This window comes from Phoenix dactylifera, chromosome 12 (genome assembly GCF_009389715.1).
Source record: "Phoenix dactylifera cultivar Barhee BC4 chromosome 12, palm_55x_up_171113_PBpolish2nd_filt_p, whole genome shotgun sequence".
NCBI classification, from domain to species: Eukaryota; Viridiplantae; Streptophyta; class Magnoliopsida; order Arecales; family Arecaceae; genus Phoenix; species Phoenix dactylifera.
In genome coordinates this window covers 9093054-9101592 of record NC_052403.1, presented here as the reverse complement: position 1 = coordinate 9101592, position 8539 = coordinate 9093054, and the positions used below count along the sequence as shown (strand labels likewise).

At 34.9% G+C, this 8539-nt stretch overlaps 1 non-coding gene across 1 annotated transcript; it reads right to left on the bottom strand.

Moving 5' to 3' along the window:
* Positions 1-777: 777 nt before the first annotated feature.
* On the bottom strand, positions 778-861 carry TRNAL-CAA. The gene has a single exon. It is a non-coding gene; the product is annotated as a tRNA-Leu (tRNA).
* Between the last annotated feature and the right edge of the window lie 7678 nt (positions 862-8539).

Sequence of the window (8539 nt, the reverse complement as noted above, 5' to 3'; positions counted from 1 at the left end):
TTTCATCACCAACATTATATTTTTATTAACAAAATTTCTTTTGCCATCAAATTTTTTTTATCACTAATAACCTCTTTTATTATAGTGGATCAATAATACATGAAGGAAGAGCTATGACATAATTTTTCATAGAAGAGGTGGCTAATCAAGGATTTCCTCCATAAAATTTTATTACATATTGAATTTGAGATCTAACATATGCTAAAATTTCATCCGTGCCCTCCTCCTATCATTCACCCTACTCATATAATTGGTTTTTATTAAAATTTTATAAAAATACGACTCTATTACACTTTTATTCCTCTCTTTTAAGCTGAGGTCATTCCATCCTTCTTCTTTTTTTTTATACTATTCCTTTCTTTCTCTCTTCTTTTTATGATAAGCTTCTTCTGTCAACAACAAGATTGGGCTCCGTAGCACTGCCCATCAAATTTATGACAAACAAAAAATGGATTTACTGAAGTGAAGACATAAAATGTCTCTTCAAAACTGGATCATTCTATTCTTTTTCTTTATACTATTCCTTTCTTTCTCTCTCCTTTTTTTCTCCCTGACCCTAATTTATTGAATAATAATAATTATGACAGTCATTATCTATCCTAATACATGCTATTTCAAATTATTTATTATTAAAATAATAATTATGATAAGCTCCTTTTGTTAACAAGAAGATTGGGCTCCAATCTCCATCGCACTACCCATCAAATTTATAACAAATAAAAAAAAAGATTTATTGAAGTGAACATATGGTTAAATGTACAGGGGGGTAACCTAAGTTGTCAGAAGTGGGATTTGAACCCACGCCCTCTCTCGAGGACCAGAACTTGAGTCTGGCGCCTTAGACCACTCGGCCATCCTGACTTCTCATGCAAATTATCTCAACCAATAAGTATAGGAGGGACGTTCGTTTTTTTTTCCTTTAATGGAGTGCCCGATCGGCTCGAGGTCCTCCGAGGTGGTCCCCGGGCGATCGCTAGAAAAGTTCTCCTTCGCGATCATTGGAGGGGAGGCTTCCGACCCACTACCGGTGGTGTGGTTATCTTTCCTTCTCGGGACCATCCTATATTCCTATGGACGTAGCGTCTAAGATTCGCAAGACTTTAACCATAGATTGCAGTACAAAAACCTTAACGAGTTCGCAGCCAACTCCCACCAACCCGAGTTTAAAGGCCAGCGCAAAAGGTCGTAAACAACAGCTTGCAAGGTTATTGTCCCAAGTCCAACCAAAGGGGTCCATCAACTGCAGTTAGGACAAAATCTGATACCCCATATTCAACTTTGTCTTTAATGAAACACTAAAATATATGCCCTCAGTCTTCCCCATAAGATTTTGAGATCCGAAGAAATGTACCCTCTGTGAGTGTTTTAAAGTTACCCAAAGCATGCTTGGATGACTGAGCTCAAAATTTTATAAAATTTATGGGTTATACCAGTACAACCGGTAAGGTCATAGAATTACATACGGGATTAACACCTCATTTGGAACTCTAAAAATATTTTTGGATGAAAAAAAAGGGTGTTTGGTAAAAAAATTAAAAAGCCTTTTAGCTTTGTCAGTAAACTGAAAACGTCTGGCTCTAAAATGGAGCTTTTTCATAAAAGTACTTTTAGAATGCATTGAAAAGCTATTTTGGTTTTTAGAATTTTTCTTTTTAGACCAAAATACCCTTAATAAAATCATATAATTACAGAAAGTGTCCTTTTATATTATTATGCACAAAGAAAGAAATATGTAGAAGCTCCAACAAATAAGAAACCCTAATCGGCCTTAGCTTTCTCCCTTACCAGGTGACTAAGGTATTATTTCTTGTCTCCATTTATTTATCCATCGTTTTGAATAAGTAAAATATTGAAAGAAAAGAATCATAAAATCTCACTTTTGCATGTATGATTGTGTGCCTCTATATTTTTTCCAAAAATTAGTTCCTAAAAATATTATATTAATAAAATATCAATATACAATGATAATAATTATAATATTTTATAGCAAAATATTGTATTATACTATAAATACAATATTATTTTATAATATATTATGTTATGTTATATGATATCGAATTATGTTATATTATTATGCTATAGTATATAATATTACATTAACTATATTAGAATAATATTATTTTACATTATAGTAATATTATGCTATATCATATATTTATATATTAATATATTTTATATTTTATTATGCTTTATTGTATAATACTATGCAATATCTTTTATAGTTATTTTATCATACCAAAAGTACTCTATCAGTTTATTTGTCAAACGCATGTTAAAATTTTACAACACTTTAGAAATATAGTTACCAACAACAAATAACTTTTTATAAATACTCTAATTTAAAAAGTTCTACTTCTGAAAGCTCTACTACCAGCAGCTCTGCCAAAAGGAGCCTAAATCTATAATTATAAATACCTAGAAATAGCTTTGGAGTGCATATACGGCTAACCTGACATATACTCTCATGATCTTGCTAGTTATACTGGCCCAACCTACGAATTTTATAAGATTTTGAGCTTAATCATCCACGGTGGGCTTATTTTAATAAGGGAAGATAAAACATCCACATCAAAATAATTAAAGCGACGAGAATAAGAAACCCACCAAACAAGCAAGGGAATCAGATCACACTACGCCTTGTGAATTGTGATGTGAGTCTAATGTGTGATCCTTTTCATTTTTGTTCTTAGTAATTGGGTTGTTGAGGAACAGGGATCAATGACAAAGGACCTACCAACCCTTATCTGGTTGACGGCCAGTACCTACGGCCAAGTGGATTGTGAACTCAATGCTAGCTGACTCACAGCACAAATAGCATTTTCCCCAACAGGAACCCAACACGTGTCCAATGTGGGTGGGGCAATATCCAAACAAGAGTTATAGTTCTCATAATTAAGATATGGGTCCGGCAAGTGGCGCTCGTTGAGAGGTATATGACAGCCTGCTAGTCTTGGCAGGACATCTGATTGTGTACCAAGGAGGTGGGGCCATGACATAGGGAACCCTAGTCAAACTTTTCCTGAAATGAAAATAAAAATAATAATTTCCGCATCATTAACTTGCTTCTTTTTTATGCCTTTTGGCGTTATTTTCTTTTTTTAAACTTAAAAATGATTTTTTATTTCTATTTTTTTAAAACTTTAAGAAGATAAATATATTTGATGCGTTAGTTATTCTAAAAATATGAATATCAGAATGGTAACGAAGGAAATAGTAGTAGCAACAGTGGCAGATGTAGCGGAGGCAAAAGTATTGGTGGCAATAGTTGCAACAAAAGCAGCGACAGCAGAAATAATGACTAGTGGGACCAAACTATATGGCATAGGTGAGATGAGAATAGTAGTGGTGGTATCGTAGAAGTGGCGACAATAGCGGTGGCAGTGGGGGGTGCCGGAGATGTGAAGAAGGTAGCAACGATGGTAGTGGTGGTATAGTGAAGGTGAAACAAATGGTGGTAGTGGAGGGGTGCTGACATTGTATTGGAGACAACAACAAAGATAGTGGTGAATATAGCGATGTTGGTGCACCAAGAGCCGCGATAGCAATGGAGGTGGTGGTGATGGTGGTAGCAGTATAATAGTGAGGTGATAGAGGATGATGGTAGTAGTTAAGGTAGTTGCAACGGCGATGGAGGTGATATTGATAGTGGTAAATTAATGAAAGTGGCATTAAAATTTACATATAAAAATAATAGCAATATATATATATATATATATATATATATTTCTCTTGACTTCTATAATTTTATTTTGAAATAAAAATAATAAATATAAGAAATACCAAACAAGTTCTTACTTACTAATTTTCTGTCTAAAACCTCTATTATTCATATCATTGTCACGCCCCTGATTCGAGATTATGAACTGGGGGTCGCGGCAACCGCTGCATACTCATAGAAAACTCTCCCCACGAGCATACAAGGCATCTCAACATAATATCATCAATATGCAACAAAATAATTTAAACTAATAATACGCAATCTTTATTCATTTACAGACTCAACTTACAATGTGTTACAAGTCTAAAATTAGTATAAGATAATACATCAATTTAGATAAATTCTAATCTAAGATAACTTGTGCTACAATTCTTCTAGTTGCTATTCTATATTGAAAAACTCTGAATCGAGCTAATTCTTTAGATATGTAAAAGTATTAAGAAATCATATAATGAGCTAGATAGCCCAATAAGTAATAAATACCTTAACTAGACAATTCATATAGTAATATAAATACAAATTACGATGAATTGGTATAAAGACATAATCAATTTTATTTCAAAATATAAATTCATTGAAATTCTTATCTCTCAAATATCCATATGCATAGTCATAAATCTGATTCAAAACAAATCATATTCGACTCAATAATCTTTAACTACGGCCATACTTATACTATGTGGCTAGGATAGAAATAGAACTGCACTTATACCCTGCGTAGTGGGCAAAATACCACACTTATACCTTGTGAAGTGGCCCATAATACTACACTTATATTCGGTGGAGGGGGCCAAAATACTACACTTATCTCGTGGAGTGGGCCAAAATACCACATTTATACCCTATGGTGGGACCAGAATTGCCAATGCATAACCTCCAATTGGTAGGGTTCAGAACATAGTTAGTCTGAGAGTTCCAAATCTAAAGCACATCAAAGTTCTTTTTGTAAAATAATATATATATCATAATCTGATCAAAATATGCATATTCAGTAAATATAATAATAGTCCGAAAAGTATTACTCTGATATTACATATCTATTTTTTCATTCAAATTACCATCTCATAAAATTCTTAAATCACATATAAATCCATTAATAATTTATTCGATATAAAATAATATTATATGAATGCAGAATCTAGAAAAGACAGATTATTACTTACCTTACAAATGCAATCCAACTAATAGATCTAATCAATCCCGAAAATTTTTCTTAGGGCCTAATATTCCAAAATTATATTTTTCATCAAAATTTTATCATAATTAAAATAAAAGCCCTAAATTCCAATATCCTCACTTGGCTGACCAAGCAATAGTGTCCGACATTTGGGTCGGTCTGATCAAAATGATATTCATCGAATCATACTCAGACTAGGGTACAGATGGTTCAATAGAAATCGGAGGTGATCAAATCTAATAACGTTGGCAAGGACCAGGGTGGGGGCCGACACGCTGCCGACGACTATGGATTAGGGCTTTTCACCAAAATCAATCCAAAATCACTATGAATATTTCTACTAGATCCAACTACCCTAGAGAGAGTAGAGAAAGTCTAGTAGAGTGAAAAACATTATAGAGAAAGAAAGGATGGAGAAGAGAGAGAATCTCAATCCGAGTTCAATCAGGAGTCACTAGTCAACCTCAATCAATCAACATGTCTAGCCATGAATCAAGAGAGAGAAAGTCCAACAAGAAAGAAAAGAGAGAGAGAAGGGAGGAGAGAGAAGGAAGAAAGAGAGGTTCTCTCTTTCTCTTCTCCAAAATAGGGGATCCGTTCCCCCTCCTGCTCGATCGAACCCAAGGGCGGATGTGGTAGCTAACCCTGCCAGTGGTAGGAGGTGGCCAGGTAGGCTTGGCCAACCTCGGAGGCCGACAATGGTGAACAAGGCCGGCGGCGAGCAAAAATAGGCTGAACAGGGCTCCCCTGTTTTAGGTGAAATTCTAGCGATTTGCTGGCTCAAATCCATAACAAATCATAACTAAAATACCAGGATATGAAGAGAAGAAGATGAGGAACACTTACCTTAGTCCGGCAAGGTTCCGACACCCCTTTCCGGCGATGAATCACGGAGGAGATTCGGAGAAGAATCATTGAGATCGGTAGCGATTCTTAGAGAAACTAGTGATGGAGTTCAAAGGAGGAGGAGAAGGCCTTAAATAGATGGAAATCCCGGGGTTTTTGATAAGGTTTGCTCGCCCTCAGTTTTTTGGCTTCCGGCAACATCAGGGAAGGAAGAAGACTTCGATCGGGAGACTTCTCCTCCACCCATTGCATGCCACAGGCACACTCAAGTGCCAATGGGCCTGGCCTCTTCAAGCCAGCCCACTAGCCCAAAATAAAACGGGCTATTACAACCATTCTTAGAGATCTTTCTCACCCTTTTTGAGAAATTTTTATTCATCAAGAAAAGATTAAATTCATGAGGATATTACAACTATATTGTTATTAAATAATAGCTAAATCATGGTCAATATTTTTTTCTTATCTTCTTATAATTTTAGGTAACTTGTCAAAAGTTTTTCCTTTTGTTTTACTAAGTAGTTGCCTTTGACTACAATTCTTTTAGTTGTTCTTAAATATTGAGGCGATCCCACTAAAAAAAATTTAGAAGCATCCAAAATATTTAAAATCACTTAAAATTTTATTAGTTAGCTGAGTCCTAGATGTGATATATGCTTCATCTTACTTTGAGAATAATGAACTGAGAAAGTGAAGTTTGGTTCCATTAATTATGTCAAAGTGTAGGTCATTCTCAAGAGAATAATTAGACAAGATCCAACCATATTATGATGTACAAACCTTATTGTCTATAGTGTGTAGAATATATAGTATATTCAATAATCTAACTTTTTGTGCTTCTCAGGAAGAAATATATGAAATATAGTTCTTTGACTATTCTTACCCATTATTCCCCTCTTTACTAATTCTTGAGACCACAATGTAGCCATTATCAGTGAACTTGTAATATTGAGATGTGGCATGTGCAATTCACTATTAAAAAAGGTACATCTCAAATGGCTAGTGGATGAACTCTTTTACAAAAATGAGCGCCTCTAGAATCTTCTCATAAAGAGAAACATCTAATATGCATGGTACTATTAAAAAGAAAATAGTTGACATTTAAATTACTGAATGATCTTTGTTTGTATTGTCATGTGAATATTGAGATAGGAAAGTGCAACTCCATGCAGTTACGAAATAGGGACTTATAAGTCACAGAGGACCTTCAAAAAATTTTAGTTAATGAAAAGAAAAATTCATCAATAGAAACCACAAACTACTATTTTTTTTAAAATTTATACTTATAGCATATCAGAGGCAGCTTTTTTTTTTTTTTTTGCTTGGCTTTCTCTTAGCCAATGGTCTTTCTCTCATTCTATATCTTTCTCCTTCTCATGAATCTTCTGAATTTTCTAGTAATTAAAGCCACCTCCTTATCACCCTCAATATCATCTGAATCTTCACTCTCTTATACTATCTCCTATGATACAAGGGCAACATGTATATGCAATAGAAGGAGCGAGCATCATGCTACTATCTCTTGTGAATCACACTTAGGTTGAAAAGGTCTCCAATGGATGAAATGTCTCCTAAATTTTAAGCCTCTAGTTGTTAAACATGGCAGAAATCAATGCGGATATATGCATAGTTTGCGGCAATTTAACCAGAGCAATAGCATCTAGGAGCATTGCCCATCTAACATTAACCTGTTCCTTGGACACAAACAGGACCAAACCATCTTTCCCTCAAAAAACTCCATTACCAATCTGGACCTCTCACCTCCAATCTCAACCACCCATTGCTAAACTCATGAATACCCTCTCAGAGGCGGCCCAATGCATTTGGAAGCCTAAGGCGAACTCACAAACGGAGGGCTTTTTTTAAATAATAATAATAAAAAAATTTTAATAAGTGCAACATACTTTAAACATTTATTTAAAAATTATTCATCTAGCTTTTTGAGTTGCAAAATTACTAATCAAACTTTTGTACTCAAGATTTATTAAAATATTATTTTTAATTAAAATATTATTTGTGATATCATGTTGAGATGCTTTGCATGCTTGTGGGAGAGAGTTCTCTATGAGTATACGACGGTTGATAAGACTTCCGGCTTAGGATCTTGGGTCAGAGGCGTGACAATATGGCTGGCCAAAAAAATGCATATAAAGCCATTCAAACTCTTCTCTAGTTGTTGACAACTTGGACCACGATGCATGCGATTTTCTTATATGTGCAACGTGCAAGAATCCACAATTGAGATGCATGAGCATGATGCTCGAGCGAGATACACAGGCTGTTACCAAAATGGCCAATGCATACGTCTAATTTGCTCGGCGACGAATGTCGATCTTCGACTATATAAAGCACACCTCGGGGGACCCTTAGGTAAGTTCTCTAGAATTTTATTACCATACTGCCATTCTACTATCTCTAAAGTTCTGTTATTTTCTAAGATTAGTGCATAACTTAGGTATTGGAGGATTCCTCGTTGGACACTCTCTGAGAAGTAGACTTCCAAATATTTGTTGTCATAGGTTGGATCCAGCACAGAAAACTCGGGCCTATCTTGCCGACCTAAATGGATAACTATTGATCTTCCACAACCATCTAGCTTAGTCAGCACCGAGATTAGGCTGGATTTCAACTGCAGCAGTATCCAACTAGAAATTTTAAACACGTCTCAAAGATATCAAATTTGCAATCCAATTAGGTTCCAAAAATATTGACCTGAATTCGAATCAAGTACACAAAGATTCTACTTTAATGTAGCCATTATACATATATGTGTGCATATATGTCCTGAGTTACTCCCAGAG